At 50.1% G+C, this 18,790-nt stretch overlaps 1 protein-coding gene and 1 non-coding gene across 2 annotated transcripts in view; one reads left to right on the forward strand and one right to left on the reverse strand.

Moving 5' to 3' along the window:
• Window positions 1-18,790, reverse strand: part of Mib1 (E3 ubiquitin-protein ligase mind bomb 1) — a 562,176-nt gene that overhangs the window by 121,904 nt on the left and 421,482 nt on the right. The window lies entirely within an intron of this gene.
• Window positions 11,868-11,940, forward strand: Trnat-cgu (transfer RNA threonine (anticodon CGU)). The gene has a single exon. It is a non-coding gene; the product is annotated as a tRNA-Thr (tRNA).

An 18,790-nucleotide genomic window follows, 5' to 3' on the forward strand; every position in this document is an offset into this window, starting at 1 on the left:
AGCAAAAGATATCTGAGTACCTGGGGCGTTGCGCCAGCAACAAGAATACATTAAAATGCAAATGCGTGGGCTCCCAACTAGAACGGTAGCAAACACAAATACAAGGTGCACGTACGAACAGTTTCAGCAGAATCGATGCATTCACGGTAAATATAGGAAAGGATGCGGAAGGGAGAAAAAATTCTTGAGGCTTCACTGTAGCGCATCTTTCGAGTTCAGGCAATCCACGCGAAAGTTTCTTCCGTAAGACGCCGCGGTTAGGGATAAGGCGAACGAAAGTTAAATTGGCCCTTTTCTTTTTGCTTCTTGTTTTCGCTTTGCGCAGTGCTTATAACTTCCCATGGTACGGTAATGCAGTAAGAGCTCGTTTCCTTTTAGTTATTCTTAAAATTTTTGGCAGTGATTCAAACAAGGGATGCCACCATTATTTCATTATTTCCGTACTTACGTTACACAAACGAATTGTTTGTTTCCTTTTTTATACAGTGCTTCGGCGCCCGTCTTGTAACGGCGCGTGAATATACGGAACCAGAAGTGTGAATGTGCTTTTCTTTTGTTTTTAATCACAGAACTAAATTTCAAATCGCACGCGCGAATCGTTCCAGCAGAGATGTATCTACAAGGATCACGCAAACAAGCATCCACTTTATCACAGTCACCCGCCGCGGTGGCTCAGTGGCTAAGGCGTTGCGCTGCTGAGCATGAGGTCGCGGGTTGGAATCCAGGCCGGGGCGGCCGCTTTTATGATGAAGGCGAAAAGCAAAAACGCCCGTGTGTACGAGATTTCGGCGCACGTTAAAGATCCCCAGGTGGTCAAAATTAATCCGGAGCCCTCCACTACGGCGCGCCTCATCGCCTGTGTTCCGTCGGCGCATTAAACCCTACAATCAATCAATCAATCAATCAATCAATCAATCAATCAATCAATCAATCAATCAATCAATCAATCAATCAATCAATCAATCAAATCAATCAATCAATCACAGTCAAATCGTGACCGAAAATATTCCCGCGATACGCGAACGACTGTTTTTGAGTCATAGACGGGGAGCACACACGCCCTTTTCTGGACCACCTTAACGCCATAGAACATTCAATTAATTTTACTGTTGAGGAAGTGACCAACGGCTGTCTTCCGTTCCTTGATACCATGGTAACCCGCGCTCCCACTGGCCTTGCTTTTCACGTCTACCCGAAATCTACGCGCTCTGGAAGATACCTGGATTATTTTAATTCAGTGCACCCGGTCAGTCACAAGCGCTCCGTGGTTGCTCATCTAATCAACCGCGCCAGAGAAGTATGCCACAAAGATAATGCTCTAAACAACGTGATGAACAGACTCGAAACTGACTTCCAAAAGAGAGAGAGAGAGAGAGAGAGAGAGAGAGAGAGAGAGAGAGAGAGAGAGAGAGAGAGAGAGAGAGAGAGAGAGAGAGAGAGAGAGAGAGAGAGAGAGAGAGAGAGAGAGAGAGAGAGAAAAACGGCTACCCAGTTTCGTTTATCCGGAATACGCAAGAAAGATTGGCTTCGACGAAGCAGCCTTCTACTGAGGAAAGCGAGAATACATAAAAAAAAAAAAAAAAAAAAAAAAAAAAAAAAAACTGGCGCAGCTTGCACTACTAATGCAAGGCTGGAGAAGCAGCAGAGCAGGCAGCCTCTTTCCCTTATTCGGAGACCAGGTTGTTGCACCACACATTTTTGTAGCGTGAGCAACACTGGCCGAGGCTGAGCAGTTTCGCGTGGCTCCTGGAGAGCCGTGCTGCGCATGGGCGAGGAGCGGTAACGTCTTACGGCGCACAGCTTGCACGCCGGAGCCGCCGCCGCGATTGGATTGGGTTGGATTAAATTTGATTGTATTGGATATCAAATCGTTTTAGCAGCAGTAAGCATGATAATCAGCTAATCCTAGACAATCAGGAAACCTAAGAACAACCAGCTGAACCTCAGCTAACGCTACGTATATCCTGGCATAGCCGAGCTAAGCCACTGCTAATTTATTTTTCTCAACTTACCGCTGAAAATTCTCTACGAGTGGCAGGCCCGGATCGTTCCGTCCGCGGGCTTTCGCGTCTCTGCCAAAGTGGACCGCGTTAGCACGCGCTAGAACCGGCGGCCAAGGCCAAAGCCGACGCAGGCTCTACGAACCAAGAGAAAATAGTGCGCGCCAGGAATGTGATGATAGCTCAGTCGGATAGACGACGGTCTCATAATGCGAGGGACCTAGGTTCGATTCTGACCACGGGAAGCGTCCTTTTGTAGAGGAAGGTACACTCCGAGGTTGAGCAGCTTCGCGTGTGCCCTCAAGGGCCGTGCTGCGCAAGCGCGAGGAGCATTGGATTGGATTGGAAATCCAATCCAATTGGAGTACGGGTGTGTGGACTATTGGGTCTGCACATTCGCCGGTCTGCGCATTCCAGAGGAGTGACATAGCCGCGGCAGACGCACTGGCACCGGCGCGGGCCCAGCTGTGCGCCTCCGTTGCGCAGTAGCCAAGTCTGACGCTTCGCCGGAGCCGCATGATAGTCGTTTCGCGGGGCTCCTGGAGAGCCGTGCTGCGCATGGGCCGGAGAGCCGGTGCGGAGAGCCAGAGAGCCGGACTGGGCTGGGCTGGACTGGATTGGATTGGATTGCTGAACCTTAGCTCACGCTACGTATATCCTGCAATAGCCGAGCTAAGCCACTGCTATTTTTTTCTTTCCAATTGGCTGCACATGTTATTTTTCTCCGCCGCTGCCAACCCCGTACACCTCGGGCCCCAGTGGTTAGGTTGTCGGTTTCATGGAGTAAAAGTCCCGGGTTCGATTCCCGGGACCTTTCTAACCACATTTTCTTCTTGAGGCATCGAGGTTTTTTGGTGCGACGGACAGACAAAGCTCGGCCTGGACAGCTCTGCCGTTGAAACGAAACCGAAGCGAGCTGCTGTCCCGTATTCGCCAGGAGTCAGCCAGGCGCTTGCGCGCCTTTTCCCAAACACGGCGTCAATATTGCGCATGCCCCAACGAGCAAGATACGGACTCGGCTTGTAAATGGAAAAGGCCAGTTTCCTGGTGATGAGTTTCCGGGTGCCAGTCATGAAATTTCGATTGATTGATTGATTGATTGATTTATTGATTGATTGATTGATTGATTGATTGATTGTAGGGTTTTAACGCGCCGACGCAGCGCAGGCGTTGAGGCGCGCCGTAGTGGAGGGTTCCGGATTAATTTTGACCCGCTGGGGAGCTTTAACGTGCGCCGAAATCTCGTACACACGGGCGTTTTTGCTTTTTGCCTCCACCAGAAAAGCGGCCGCCGCGGCCGGGAATCGAGCCCGCGACATCGTGCTCAGCAGCGCAACGCCTTAGCCACTGAGCCACCGCGGCGGGTCGCTTATGAAATTTCCTTCGCCTACTGTTCATCAATGTGCACAGGCGAAACGAAGGAATTCTCGGGACCCCTGAAAGAAAACCACAATGACGAACGGAAGGAAAAGGTATCACCAAACGCAATCGCCGAGCATGCGAAGAAAACCGGCCATAAGATTAGCTGGGACGAAGCAAGGATAAGGACAACGGAAAAGGATGTGTCAACCCGTCGAAAGTATGAGTCTGCTCATCATCCAGGCAACACCCACCACGCTAGGCAGGACTGATGGCGCGTTGAATCCCATCCATGCGAAATCACTAAAAACGCTGCCGAGCACTAAATAAATCGGAGACGTCAAGCTGGTTGCTTCAGTGTGAACAAAGGAGTCGTAGTGCCCCCCAAACATTATTTGTATGCTTTTGACATTGGTCAGTGACCAGTAAACAACTTCAGTCATATCTAAAGTGATCTCCGAGCATTGTTTACAATTTTACGCGCTGTTCAGCGGTGCGAGTTTTGCGTGCAGTTCCCTTACCGCATAACCACGCGTGAGAGAGAAAATTCCCACGCTTTCGGACTCGGTTATGGCGAAACAAAAAGTTGTTTAAGAGAAAATCGAGGATGCCACCCCGCTTGCACGCACGTTCCCGGAGAAAATATTTACAGTACCCTTTGTGCTCACTAATATCTTCGTAGCGCCACCCGTTATGGCTAGACTAGCGCCACTAAATACGGGTAGCTTATTTAGTGACGCTAGGCTAGACGAAGTGATCAGTGCCCGAAAGAACACGCATGTTAGTGACGTTCTTATATATGGACGAAAATTACGGTCGCTTTTAAAGTGTACTGGAAGATACGGGAGTGTAGTGCGCGGAGCGAAACGATGGAGAGCGCGGGTCCGTTTTGCGATGTAAAAGTTCTACGGAACTTAGGGGTTCCCCGGTGCACCCCCCATGATGCAGCTAGCGCCATCTACAATGTTTTAATTACCGGGTTTTAAACCCTAGAATCGTTTAGATGTCTGATAAAACTTTCTCACGTAAAACTGAGAAATATATCACAAACTTTATCCCGTAAAATTGAGACTATGCACCGGAATAAACGAAAACAGAGTGCAAAAGACAAAATTCGTGCATCCGACGGGTGAAACTGACCTGTTAAACCGACAAGGGAGCTGCTGCTCCAAGTAGGAGTTCATGAGAAGTTTTCATCGCAAAATGGACGACCCCTTTACTGGTACCGGACGACACACTTCTCTATTCTAGAACACTATCTTCGCCTTAACTCTAGCGATAAGCGCCCACTACCAGAAAAAAAAAAAAAAAAAAAAGCCAGCGGAGTTCTAAGCACATCACGAAATGAGATCGTTGCGGTCTCGGTAGCTGCGCTTGGGACAATGGGCTCGTTTCTCAGCTACCATGAGTTATCAATAAAATAGCAGCCCCAACTGAGAGAAACCCCCTCAGGTATGTAGACATTCTCACGTTAACACCGGTGAGCTTAATCCGTGAAACGAAGTGATCACACGCAGACTACACACACGGATCATAAACAAGGATTAAGCCCGATCGAGTAAGTGTGTACACTACGCAGGGAAAGCGACCTCAACTGCCGGCACTGCTCCACCGACGCTCGAGCTGCACAACCGGGCTTATTCTGCGACCCGTGTGCAGACAAGCGGCTGACCTGCAAAGACGAAGGTAGGGCTTCTCGCGAGGCTTCAGTGCTAACGGTGAAGCACGCTTTACAGAAGTCTTAAGAGAAGGATTAAAAGGCTGGTGAAGAGCTTTTCAAAAAAAATTTGTTGGGGGCATTACAGTATGGTTTTCCTCACGATGAATTCGAAAAACATGTTTATTTTATGTGTAAATACACCCAAACCATCTTTTTTCGTCCAAACAAACGACCCCTGCCCGCGGGCGCGGTGAGAGCCCTGGCTGCCTTTCGCGATTGGCTGGCGGCAGATGACGTCATATTCGGAAGTGCCGGTGCTGCGGGGACCGCTCGGCTTGAAGATCTCATTCTGTTCCCGTTCAGATACGGGCTAGAAGGTCCTCTGGTGAATGGAGGGCTCACACGATCTTCCCTTAGAATAGGAGAGCCTGAGGGAAGTATAAACACAACAACTTCGCTCGCGGCGAGCTTTAGAAAGGGGTTCACCCCCGACGACTCATAGCCGACTTGTTTCTCGGGTGCAGGGAAGTTGCGCAGATATTGGTTCACCGCTTTCACTACCTGCGCTAGCCACAATTCCTAGCACAATTTTTCAACCCGCCATCATCCCCATCCTCGAATGTGGAACTTTGTTTTTACGTTTGGACAGGCGGCAACAAGCTCTGTGCAGCGGCCTGCGATGCGCACAGGTAGCGCGGCCGCCGCCGGACACCGCGTCGCGCAGAGGTGCTGGTGCCGGGTCGCTGCTCGGCCGGTCAGCGGAACGTGGCATTGCTGCACATACGCATGTTTTAGAATAGGGGAGCCGAACGTTGGTCGCCCCTCAAAAGTTAGAGGAACCCAAGCGCAGCACGCTGGTCCCCGACGAGCTTTAGAACGCCTTCCCCAACAGCTCCAGCCGACTCAGGTTGCTCGGATCGCCGCTGATGTTGGGAACTTTAGGCTTAGCACCAAGGGAGCTAGTTGGTCGCCGCTATCTCTACAGTTGCGAATGACTATCCTTAACACAGTTTTTCACCACGCTATCACCCCCTTTCTCGCATGTGAAACCTTATTCCTACGTTGATAGTAATTCTAGCGATCGGTGCTGTGCTCATTCTTGCGCGCAGGTAAAGCCATCCATTGGCCTCTCGCCGCATCTCGTGCTCGGGCAGGTTCGCTTGCGGCCGTCGACGAGCCTCCGCGGCCTTCGCGACCGGTCGGCGCTCCGCATCGCGATACAAATTCGATCACCTCTTTCGAAATCATCTTGTATGACAATCCCTAGCACAATTTTTCACCACACTATCATCCTCTCTTGCACGCTTACCTTGCTTTTCGCGACGGCCTTGATTCTGGACGGCAGCGAAGGGCGGTCGCTGCCGCGGCATGTGTGGTGCGAGCCGTTTCGTGCGCCGTACGGGCATGCACGACCGGCGAGTGTGCGGAGCGCTTCCGCGCGCAGAAAACGCTTCATGCTTTCAGCTTGCTTGATTTCTTCTTAAAATCTAGCTATTCAGCTAAGCTGTCGTCACAGCCAACAACGTTGACCGGGAAAACGAAAGCCCAGAGCGCTGTGGCCCCACAAATTTTCTAATTCCCTTACAATAATGGATCAGGAACTTGGAGTGCCTCCGTATTTGTTTGAGCCCGTCGCTTCGCGTACGAAGCACAGAGCACCCGACGACACGGCCTGCTCCGCGACTACTCGTGAAGGCAACGTAGTAGCCACGGGCGCTCGGGTAGGAAATCTCTGGTATCTAGGAGTCACGCAGTAGCATTAAGGTTAAAAATTGACGCGGAAGCAACTCTAGACAATGACGATTAATAAAGTGCAGATTACACGCCTGCTTAATTCGGAACTTCGCCCAAAAAAACTGGGACACAGCGAAGCGGCGGCGTACGTCGCTGGCCGTCTTCCGAATATGACGCTACTTCCGGTCGCTGCCGCTCAGTTTCTCGCTCTTCCGGCGATGCGGCAGGGAGCGGTGGGCGGGGCGTAGGGTCAACTTTAACGACGAATACCGCTGTCCCCAAGCTAAAAATGACGAAAAAAACTTCACAGGCATAAACTGACCAATCTAATAATTGTAAAAAGTAGAGTTTTGCCCGGTTTTAAAAGCACTTCAGTAGCCCTTTAAGCTACGAACAAAAAATGGCTGACGATCACTGTACTCGCTAATGCGAAGTTTGTGCGCAGCGCGAACTGCAGCCTTCTCGGTCACGGCGCGTAGCCGCTGCGTCCCAGGAAGTGATAGCGCGATGAGTGAACGCACAGCGCCGCGCGCTGCTCTGCCGTTACCTCGCCGCGCATCGCCGCCGCCGAGCATGTTGGAAATCGTGTTTGAACCTCCCGCGCAAATGTCAGCGATGGTAAGACTCTGCATCGGAGACAGAAAGTGCGTCTCAGGAAGTGATTGCAGTATTCTTTTGGGGAAGAGACCGCGAACTGCGACTCAGAAAAAAAAAAAAATCGCGCCATTGTCGAGAGGCAAGCGCCTCTATGACGTCCCCGCGCAACGCGTCGTCACCGCCCAGCATTCATCACTGCCTCTCCCGCACACTTTCGCCATGCGTCGCCGCCGGAGTGTCGCGCACCGCCCCAGCATACCACCCTCCCGCTCACACTTTCGCCACACTTTCATCCTCCGTTTTCTTTCGGTCTTCGGTTATCCCTTCGTTCGCTCGGTAACGAGACCAACGCCACCGTCAAACTACAGTAGCGGGCGCCGAGGTGCTGAGCACCTAAAAGCCAAAGAAGACTAAAGAATTTCATAAGGATTCTGAATGCGAAAGAATTACAGCCCACTCGAACGCCTGCGTTGCTTTGCGTTCGCTCCGCGTTCTCGGAGCGTCGTCCTCTTGCCGCTTGAGACGATTTGTTTGGCGATCCGCTTGCGCTGCCCGTTCCTGCCGCAATGTATTATTGGGCCAGTTGACGAAGGTGGTGGATTTCGCCGCCTGTGCGTATGCTCGCTTGGCTGCGTTCTTCCGCTCCTTCACTTTATCTGCGGTACGCTGATACGAGGGACATCCTTACGCGACTGCCGAGGTAAAGCTTGTGCTACGGAACGCTTCAAAGACACGCAGACTAGGAGCCGTTTCAGTGTTAGAGACGCCAACTCCGGATTTCTCGCTCGAAAGGCTGTTGAATACTTTCGCGATAAACGTGCCATGTAAAAGGCGAGCCCCACCTGAAGATGGAAAGGGTGACGACGATTTCACGCATGCTGATAAAACCAGAGAGAAGTTCTTGGGGCCTAATCTTTGCTTGGAGCAATGTATTATAGTCATAGTTCTAAGTGCGGCCCAACGGGAAACGTCGAAGTCGAAGCAACAAGAGTCAGAGAAGAAGATCGATACACAGGGCTTTCAAACGAACGACTGAGGAAAAGACATCCATCCAAGCTTTAATCAGCGGCTGAAATTAATTGAAGCTATGAATAAATCCAGAAAACGTTCCATCTGTCACAAAACGAGAACAGCGACTGGAGCACTTTTTTCCTCATAGTTCTTGTGCTGCAGCTGTAAGAAGTTTCAAAATGTTCTCTACTGGGATCATAAACTTAATACATTAAACAGGCACACGCGGACGGCAGCGTATGCAAACTATTGCGCCGCTGCCGGAAACGCACTGGAATTTCGCCGCTGAACAAAACTCGAGTGCCGTTGAGCGAGGCTTCGGTTCGTGTTCTGTTTGATTCGGCGACGGCTCCGCCTCCTCCGGTGACACGAAGCACCAATTTATGCATGAAGAGCCGGAAACAGGCGGCGGCGGCGGCGGCGGCGGAACCGTTGCCCTGGCGATCCGAACAGGCCGTCGGGCTGCTCAATATTTGATGAAAGGCTGATTGCGCGATTGAACTAAGTGGCCCAGGGGAAGCGCCGTTTGCGACGAGGCTTACCCGGCGAGTCGCGTTGCTGCAAGTTAAGTGCTGGGGGGGGGGGGGGGGGAAGGCGAGGAATTTGCCGTGCTTTTCCTCAGAGGATACTTACGCCCCCTCCCCCCTCTCCTCCCTCCTTCCGAAACGGCGCGGGTCAGCTTTTTAAGTGTGGGTTTCTACATGTTAGATAAAACAACAGCTGAGCGATGGAAAAACTGCGGGTTAACTCCGGCATGCCGTGCATTTGGCGAACTGCACGAACTGTCACGCGTGAGTACGTACGTGTGTGTGACACACACACACACACACACACACACACACACACACACACACACACACACACACACACACACACACACACACACACACACACACACACACACACACACACACACACACACACACGCGCGAGCACGCACGCACGCATGCATGCACGCACGCACGCGACATTGCCCATGTCGATGCCATGCGTCTGCCAACACGACGACGACGACGGAAGAAGACGTCGAAAGGAACGTTGCGCGTAATTGCTGTTCTTGTACAGGTCAGACGAGAAAAAAATTTAGAGCCCCTCCGCTACTGTAAAGATGGAAGGCGTGCGAAGCTGTATTGGTGGATAAATATATATCGAGTTATGTACGATCACTGACCATACTGATCGAATAAAGACACATACATGTAACTTCCCTAGATAGAGATAATTCTACATTAGTTCTCATACAACTTGTTTTCAGACAGGTTCGATAAAACAAGAGTTAGAGCTTTTTTTTTCTTTTTTCTCTAACCGGACTCCCTCCGTAGGCGGCCATGCACTGAGAGCAGACGGGAATTCTGCAACGTTCACAACCTCACTTTGAACCAAGTAACCATGAGAAGCAAATGAAAATCTGTGTGATGGTAGGAGCCGTCTTGCCGGCTTATTTCAGTAGGACTTTTTCCCCCAAAATATTCCAATTAGACTGAGAGCTGCGAAGCCTTTTACACCAGCTCTGGAGAAAGCGCGTGCAATTCTTTGTACACGTGACCCGACAGACGCGCGCATTTTTGGTCAGAAGTTAACGCAAGGAAGATTGGCTATAAAATATGGGTGTTTTTCGCGTAGGACGAAATCGATCCAAGCTCCCGCCACGGAACGCGCTAACAGGAAAAGTTTGACGTACCGTATTTTGCCTACGCGGCAGAATCCCGGAAGAGACATTTTAACTACGTCAGCCATTCATCTAGCTCACCTCCCGCGCCAAGAAAAGAAAAGAAAGCGAAACAGCGCGCGAGATAAGATCAGCACAGGGTCGACACATCGGGCGGCCGATTGAGAAAGCTGTCCTTGTCACAACGCCTCAAAAAAATGACCTTTCAAGTCGGATTACCAGTAAGCGTCTCAAATGCCTCCTCCTCTGGTGCAAGGGGTTTGGCACCGCACTTTTATTTTTTGTTTGTCTACTCTCCTACTTTTATGCCTCTACACACTACCGCTTCGGGACGTCATTCTTTCAGGAGATCGCGCACGGAAAGAAAGTGTCATACTGGATGGAAGTTGACATGGAGCACAGGGCAACCAAATAACCAATAATAAGCAAAAAGAAAGCAGTATGTGGTAAAACACGCAAAAAAAAATCTTCCTCCCCCCTTTCTAAAGAAAATTGAGAGAACCGACAAAGCTTTATCGCGTAAAAATTGCGTCAAAAACTTCGCTGAAAGTGCGTTCAATCGATCGTCAAACCTTCAAAAACCCAAGTCTCAAACGAAGAGCGAACCCATGCGACGATTTTTCGCGCACGAAGTAAACGCTTCTACGAACGATCGAAATGTATATCGATACGTGGTTTATGTGATGGAGGCATGCCATCGTACTCATTCTTCATGATCGGTGCCTGTATTGTCTTCTCTAGAAGCGTTCCTTTCTGGCGATTTTGAAGTTACCGTTTTGACACAAGGGAAGCCCATTTTGACACAATGAAAGAGATCTTATCAGAGCTTTTCGGTCGACCAACCGGTCTACGGGGAAATGCATTCGTTTTTTTACAGGACGCCATCGGGCCCACTAAGAAAGCTTTCGCTTTAAAAAAAGGAATGGAAACGGGATTGAAAACACTGAGGCCGAAGAGTCAAAAGACAAACCGCCATATAGCAGAGAAAAAGGCAAGAAGGGCACCTCCCCCTTCCCCCTTAAAAATATAAATAAAATAAAAAAAAACGAAGATTATAAGACGAACCCTTTCCCTTCGGAAACCGGGTGGACGCGAAGCTCGACCTCAGTGAAAACGCGCAGGACCAAAATCGAAAGGCAATGACCGCAAAACGAACACACTTTTGCCAAAATGAAAACGCAATGACCGAAATTAAAACGCCAAACCACGGACTGACCAAAACGAAACCTTTTAATTTCGCAGCGCTTTACCCCAATGCGAACGTTTGGTATCCGTTATTGTAGATCGTTCTTCTGCGTTTCACAGAAGATTCACAGGGACGTTTACGTTCTTCAATGGCTGCCCGCTCTTCCACGGAGCGAACCACGCGCGGCTTACCCACGCCGCGCTAGAAGATGAACTGTTGTGGCGTGATACAGCGCTAGAAATGCCCACCCGGCGGGCATTTTGTCTCCACCTTTTTTCTGTTTTTCCAAACTATTTATCTATTTCACTGACCTACTCAATTCTTCCCTTTGCTTTCAGAAGTTTCTTGACTGCCAACCCCTATTTCTGTCTTATTTCAACGAGCCCCTCATTTCCCATTCTGATTCGCTACATGCAAAGCGAGGGCCTCTGTTCTGGCAGTCTTGGTGCCATAGGGAGCTTAAGAGTGTTCAACGCTGGTGGTCGACCACTCTCGACGTGTCGTAGACACTCGAGTCACGGCCCGTGGGTTAAAAAGAAGGTCCCCTTCACCCCGAGCAGTCGGAGTGGCGCTGCACATGGCTACCACCCCCAAGCACAGAAAAAAATTACCTTGACATAAATACCCAAGAAAGTGGAGGGGAAAATAGCCCCGCCGGTAGCGTAGGGGTCATTGCACCAGACGCGTAATCTGGAGGTCGTGGGTTCGGATCCCACCCGGCGGGCATTTTTTTCTCTACTTTTCTGTCTTTCCTAATTCCTTATCTATTTCACTGACCTACTACATTCTTCCCTTTGCTTTCCGAGGTTTTCTTGGCTGCCAACCCTTAATTCTCTCTCTCTCTCTCTCTCTCTCTCTCTCTCTCTCTCTCTATATATATATATATATATATATATATATATATATATATATATATATATATATATATATATATATATATATATATATATATATATATATATATATATATAGCGAGCGAAGCTGTGGCCGTTGCTTAGGGCAATCCGAAAAATAAAACAGGACATAAAAAAAAGGAAGCGCCCGACCGTTCCCCTTGGGAGCGGCACAGCCAGCTCGAGATGCGACGTGGACGGGCCAGAAGCTATTTTCCCTGATCTTCCTGATCGGAATTCTTCCGCTTCCCCCGTTTCTTCCGCCTCGGCTTCTTGCTGTACCGCCCGTCTCTCGAACGTCGACGTCGAGAATAAGACTCTTCTAATCTCTCGCAACCTTTCTGCCCGTTCTCTTTCCCGTAGTACACCTGGAATTAATAACACCAGCCGAGGCTGGGGTGGTTGGTTCAGATTAAAAAAAGGTAAAATTACGGCGGTGATGATGATGATGATGGTTTGTGTATAATGGCGCAAGGCCAACAAGGGCAAAGAGCGCCAGCGAAGAAGTTATTTAATGGTTGATGAGACCGTAGACACAAAAACATGTGCGCAAAAGTAAAAGTGATGCAAAACAAAAGACAACGGAGATGGCTGGTGTATAGGGCCAGGATGATTACATGTGATATGACAAGAGCTGCAGAAATTTTACCTCAGCTGAAAATATTAGAACACGTTGACTAGAAAACATTGGTTCGTCGGCTAAAAAGTATGATGGGTGCAGTGGAATGTGTGATCTGTATAATACAGGGAAATGTTTGTGTCGTGTTGTTTCAAGTGCCTTGCATGTGCTTAGTATGTGGACTACAGATAGGTCCCTTCTACACCTGCTACACCGGGGTCACGAAGATACAGTGAGCAGGTGGGAGTGCGTCACATGTGTGTGGCCTATCCGCAGCCTAGCCAGAGCGACTTCATTCACGCGGAAGAAACGTCATAGTGGCGAGAAAACAAAACAAGAAACGAAGGGGGGACGGGCGCTTTGAATATTCGTTCCTGTTTTTTTTTTACCCCTGTTCGTTTCTCCCAATTCGTTCCCTTCCTGCATGAGGAGTGAAAGAGGAATTAGGTGCAGCTTTAACCACAAGGAGCCAACCGGGAGCGATGCTGTTGGGGTAAAAAAAAAACAAAAAACCAAGTGAACAGTATTAGCGAAACCCAAGCAATGATCGCACACGCTTGCAGTATTACTGAGCTGGGAAACCCGGTGCTCTGAGAAGAAAAAGGTCAGGCACGTGGCGCAGCGGTTTTCTCACCGTTATACATGGGACAAGTGCCAACGCTGACAGGGCCAGGAGGGAACTCAGGCCTCGACGCGCGCACCCAAGCATAAGCCCTTGCTCCAACATCGCTGTGCTAGCTTATAGCGGGACATGGCTATGGAGGCGCTGTCGTCATAAGTAGCTGGAGGGAGGACCTGTTCACAGTTGCCTGATGATCATTTGCGCTGTTGCTGACTTGTGGCCACCGGATGGTGATCCTCCTCGCTGAAGTCAAGCTTAAAGAAAAGGTGCCGACAGTGCTCTATGATTTGGGTGTGGTGGCGTCATTTCAGAGCGCCAGAACTTTTGTGAACAAACTGCCTTCGAATCCGACGAGCAATTGCGAGGGCAAAGCGAGCTCTATCGGACATTGAGCTCGATCTATTCGTGCTTGCTCCGTCCTATTCGTCGCCTCAGGGCTTTAACACACATGCCGATTATGCGCGAGGAGGGATCGACGCCTTAGTTGAGCGCCATACTAGTAATTCCTTGAGGCCCTTTGATAATCTTCATCTGCACCGAAACGAAGCTTGAGGGTTCAGCTCCCACCGCCCCTTCCCCCACTCCGGCCAAGGGTCCCCATACCCATCCTCCTCACCAGAGCAAGATTGGCCACCCTCGTGCAGTAATGGTCCTAACCTCCCATGACTGCGCCAATTACCCCTTCGCATACACGCCCGAACTAAGCCATCCCTTGGCGGTCACACTTCTTTTCGCGTTTCCGCTACGTCCCTACACTTCCCTCCCTCCTGGCGTTCGACCCCACTGTCGCTGCTGCCTGTCTACAACTTGTCGCTGTTTTCCGTCTCATGTACACGTTAGTGTTTCCGTCCTTGCCTCCTCCGTGCGGCCCAATGTTCGAGGGTGAGGGAAAAAGACACCCTCACGGGCCACTGAAGTGTGTGTAATAGCATTGCAACCCTACCCTTCATAACTCTTGAAGAAGGCAGTTCCACTGTCGAAACCGTTGCGCGAAATAAAATCCCTGTTTTAGTGGTTTCCCAGTATTTGCGCACAAGTTTTTGTTACTGAAGTAGTCGAGGGCTCCTTTCCTGCGAGATATGCATATATATATGGTTTACGGATATGGGAGTTCTAGTCAAATTTCGGGTGTTCCTCCGCGTCGAAGTTCCACACGGGCTATAAGACGTTCCGTTGTGGACGCTCACGAATTAATCTGGGCCACCGAAACACCAGCGGAAAAACGTCCGCCACGGCCGGTATCGCACCCGCACCCCCGGGCTCAGCAGCTCAAGTCGGCGCTTCCCGTCGGCGGTGGTCGAAACGAGGGGGCTACTGTGACTGTGAGCATTTTATCAGCTGCGTCTCCACCCCGTGACGGATTGCGTGCCGAGCAACGCGCAACAGCACCTCCGCGCTCCCCCACAGAGCACGCGCATGCTGAAATCACGTGTCCTTTTCCTTCTCCGATGAACTATCGCTCGCTCTCCTAACCTCGGCACTTGCTTCACCAAGACATAACGGAACCGGCACAGAGATTTTTACGCCTCAAGCCTCTCGTGTTTCCCGCTGCACGCGGGTCGCAAAGGAAACCTGCTGCATCTGGTTCGCATCCTACTACTTTTTTTTTTTTTTCAGATCGATGCGATGCCCGCGCTTTGCAGGTGTCGGCGCCTCCGAAACTGCGTAATGGACGGGTGTGACGGAAAAAGACTGACGAAGACAGAGCACCGGTCGGTGTCGCCGCGAAGGCGGGATTGCACAACGTACGCAAAGACGACAAGGCCTTTGCAGTTTGTCAACTAAACGCGTGCGATCACCCAGGTGTACCGCCTCGATTCGCCGACGTAAAAGTGAGGCCAGAAACACGATCGGGTAGAACTCCCCTCGGCGACAAAGACAGCTAGCGGCACAAGAGGAGCGTCGCAAGGCATTGACGGCTGGGTGGTGTACCGACCCAGGCTGCAACATCCCGCTCCGAACTTGCTGGCATCCATCTAAAATACTGAAAAAAGGTGAAAAGGGATAGACGGACCTTCAAAAAGGAAGCACGGTGCTCAAACCGAGGACAAAGGCAGCGCGAAGACGCGCTAAGATACTCCCTGCTTGTGTCACTTAACGTATTCCGCCTCGCCCACGTTTTCCACCTTTTGAGTTGAAATTGAACGACACGCACCGTGAAAAAAAATAAAAGAAAAAAGAAACGACTGCAAAGGGAAGGTTAACCGGACAAAGCAGGCGTAGCTCCTGGCGGCATTTAAGGAAGTCGCGCGCACCAGCCTCCTCCCACTAGGCTCTGCAAAAAAGGCGAACCTACAGGATGCGTTCTGAGCTCGGACGGCGCACGCAGTTTTCCTTTGCTGTACATCTTCTTCTCGCTAACGCAAACAAGAACAACGGGAAAACACCTGGCTTCTCAACGCGCAGTCAGTGGAGCACAAGAAGAAAGAAGCTTAAGAGCAAGTGGTGTTTTTCTTTTTGAAATTTACGCAAGATTTTTTTTTTGTTTTTGATGATATACTGCGGCCGCGGGCCGATTAAGGACAAAAAAGAGGACGGCCTTCCGAAGACGCGGCGACAGGATGCAGGACGGGCGGCGGGAATGAACGGAGAAATGGTCGCATTATACGCGAGATCAACGCCGAGGCCACGAAGGGAGGAAGGTGGAGTACAGCGGAGTGACGAAGAAGAAGATGAACCCAAACCGATGCGAGAACTGGGCCAGTCAAAGTGTCGGAAGGCGAGGCTTAGAGGTAGGCGGGGGAGGAGCAAAAATCGCTTACCGGAAAACTTTGGCGCGCGGCGCTTCGCTAACGATGCACTTTTTATTCCTTACATAGTTTCGGTTCCCTGTTCGTCTTTTTCTTTTGATCGGCTGAAGCTGTAACATCGTCCAAGCTTTGCACTCGTAACTGGGGCGCGATGGCAAGCTTTTCTGCCCGCGAAGGCGCCTCCTTTCTCTAGTATTTTTTTCGTTACTTCGATTCCTCTTCGTTCTGGGCGAGTGACCAAGAGAAGCGCAGTGAATAACGAAGGACGGCGAATCGAGTGCCGAATAATGCCCGGGAAGCGCCGCGGTAAAGCGCTGCGTAAATGGGTTTTCTTCGCCGACCGGATGAAGACTGCGACACCGCATTCGATCGCTCTGAACGAGGAAAACATAAACAGGAAAAATGGAAGAAGGCGACAGATTTATAGCGAGACGTGAGCGACACCCCTTCCCTTATTCCTTGCTGCCGTTCCAACCATGCAAACGAGAGAAAGAATAAAAACGACGGAAATAACCTTCCAAGGCTGCGACAAAAAAAAAAAAAAAAAAAGATGGGGAAGGGGATGGAAGTAGCAACATTATGCCACCGTAGAATGAAAGGACTCCGCCGTACACACCACCAAAGGCTTACGTCGTCACAATGCCGTCCTCCGATTACCCCTCACAATACAGTTATGTAAAATAGTAAGGCGTAGCCCGTGGTGTATATCTGTGGGGTCAAACAGGAGCTCAACTATGAAGTCGAATATGCTTAAAGCTGCGGCAGCTAATAGGCTTAAAAGTGCCAGACACCGCCTGTGAGGTAGTCTTTGTCAAAATTTTCTAGGCCACTCAAAAGGTTCCCGCGCCACAAATAATTCGAAGCAAGAGCTTGATATTTAACGGTGAGCAAATTATTTTATGGCAGGAAAAAAGAAACGCGTCCTCTCCAGCTTTCCGGGGAAAAAAAAACCGTTTCAGCCTCACCTGTGCGTTCTAATTTTTGTGCGTTATACACTTGCCACGGCCTAGAAATTTTGACAAAGGCTGTACGTCATGGTTGAGTGCTGCGGATTAGTTTAGGCAACTCGAGATCAGCTTAGACAGCAAATACAGAACAAGGACGCTAGAATAAAGGTTAGGGCGAAGATAGACAAACGGGGAACAAATATACGTTTCATACGAAATGATATAATGAGAATTAACTCATCTGACATTCTCAAAAAAGTGCTTCTACCAAAAAAAATTATCAAAGTCCCTTTCTTGGGAGAAAGATAGTTAAAACGCGAGACGTTCTCCAATGTAACCTGAGCTAAATTCAGAAATTAAAACTGCTTCGACCGTATCAGAATGGCGGAATCCGACAGACGTCGGTCGGCCCAATAACGCAAGGGGGAGCTAGGTTCGATTACGACCATGGGTAGCTTTTTTTTTTTTTTTTCGTGAAGTACTCGACGTGCCTTCGCTTATCCTTATCCCCGTTTTGTGAAGCCCACTGTGTAAAGCTGGCTTTCCTGCAGTGCGTTACGGGGCGACATAGAACGTCATCAGCGAGGCGTACAAAGCTTCGCCTTAATTAAAGAAATGTCCTCTGACACTGTGGCATAGGGAGTCGCCGAGAGAACTGACACACCTACGAAGGAGCGAAAATCTGCGAGAACAGGTTACGACGTAGCGACCGCGTATTCGTACTCGCGCCGTTTCAGTCAGGACGAAAGAGGTAGTTTAACCACAACGGCGGGGACTCCACCGGCAACCAAACTCGTGCACATTCTTACCGTCTTCCTACGCCGACTTGCCATGCAGGCGTCTCCGACACTACTAATGGCGAGGTAACGCCCCACCCTCTTTAGATGCGGCCCGCTCCACCCACGGAGTGGCCAGCTACGTCTCAGCAAAACTACGATCGGTTATGGCAAGCTCGGGTAGATCTATAGACCAAACACACACCCCAACTTCGAGAAAAAAAAAAAGAAGAAAAGAAAAGAAGAAAAAACGAGCAGAAAAGAAGCCACCTCATTCCTTTCATTTCAACCCCTTCGCAGGGGCAGTGAGAAGAGCCTGGCTAAGCCGAATCCATTTTCCCCCTTCATCCCTCCCTCATTATCGCAAAAATTCCTATATAGGCTCTTCAAGGACGGAAGCCTTTCCCCGAAAGCAGCAACAGAAATGGGCTGGCGAAGAGCCCCTCGAATTGCCCAAAATGGCGTCACAGACCAGTTTTGCAACCGTCTTTCGCAATCAGGACTTCCCCAAACTCGCGAACCGACGTCCCAAGGTATTCCCCCAGACGTCCCATTCAGAGGAGCGATAAAATCAACGTCGCCAGTCACGAGGGAAGGTCCCCGCTGTTGTCGTTGCATCATCATCATAATCATCCCGTTTGTGTCCCTGAAGGACGAAGGCCTCTCCGAAAAATCTCGAGCCACGTCTGTCGTGCACTAGCCGAGTCCCCTCTTTGCCTCCGAACCTTGATAGTTCATCCCTCCATCAAGATTTCGGCTCTTCCCGCGTGCACATTCCCACTCTCTCCATATAAAACTCAATTATCGGGAAGTTCATGTACACACACACGGAAACGCAGAAACACACAAAGAAAAAGCCGACAGGGGGACATCCACGGTTTTGCGCTTTGGCAGCTGCCTCCCTTTTCTTTAACCATTCTCACTACCTTTTTCACTCCATAGCTCCCCTCCCCGCCACCCCTTCTCC

Source organism: Haemaphysalis longicornis, unplaced genomic scaffold, assembly GCF_048455015.1.
Source record: "Haemaphysalis longicornis isolate Haplotype H1 unplaced genomic scaffold, Haemaphysalis longicornis Haplotype H1 scaffold_10, whole genome shotgun sequence".
In the NCBI taxonomy this organism is placed as follows: domain Eukaryota; kingdom Metazoa; phylum Arthropoda; class Arachnida; order Ixodida; family Ixodidae; genus Haemaphysalis; species Haemaphysalis longicornis.